Source organism: Peromyscus maniculatus, chromosome 1 (assembly GCF_049852395.1).
Source record: "Peromyscus maniculatus bairdii isolate BWxNUB_F1_BW_parent chromosome 1, HU_Pman_BW_mat_3.1, whole genome shotgun sequence".
NCBI classification, from domain to species: domain Eukaryota; kingdom Metazoa; phylum Chordata; class Mammalia; order Rodentia; family Cricetidae; genus Peromyscus; species Peromyscus maniculatus.
Genome location: NC_134852.1, coordinates 162687814 through 162688435, shown reverse-complemented (window position 1 = coordinate 162688435; position 622 = coordinate 162687814).

Sequence of the window (622 nt, the reverse complement as noted above, 5' to 3'; positions counted from 1 at the left end):
TTACTGTTTGATTTAGCTTTCTACTAGATAACAGGGCTTCTTCACTTCTGGACATTTCACTGGAAAAGAGAAGGCAAGTAAATAAATAACAGTCTGAGACCCGAGGTCTGTGGTGAGTAGGCTACCACCTACTTCCCAAATGAGGGCATTCCCTCACCTTGGCCACCCAGAACAGCTCTGGTAGGGGAGGAATGTTGGGGAATATTATTTTAACTCTGTGAAGCTGTGTTACTGTGCCTGTCTAAAACACCTGATGGGAGCCGGGTGGCAGCGGTGCACACCTTTAATCCCAGTGCTCGGGAGGCAGAGCCAGGTGGACCTCTGTGAGTTCGAGGCCAGCCTGATCTACAGAGCAAGATCCAGGACAGGCACCAAAACTACACAGAGAAACACTGTCTCGAAAAACCAAAAAATAAAATAAAACACCTGATGGTCTAATAAAGATATGAACAGCCAATATCGAGGCAAGAGAAAGGATAGGTGGGGCTGGCAGCCAGAGAGAATAAATAGGAGAAATCTGGGAGGAGGAGAGAAGGAGCCTGAGAAAGAAGAGGACTCCAGGGGCCGGCCACCCAGCTACACAGCAAGCCAGGAGTAAGAAGTAAGATTTACAGAAGTAAGA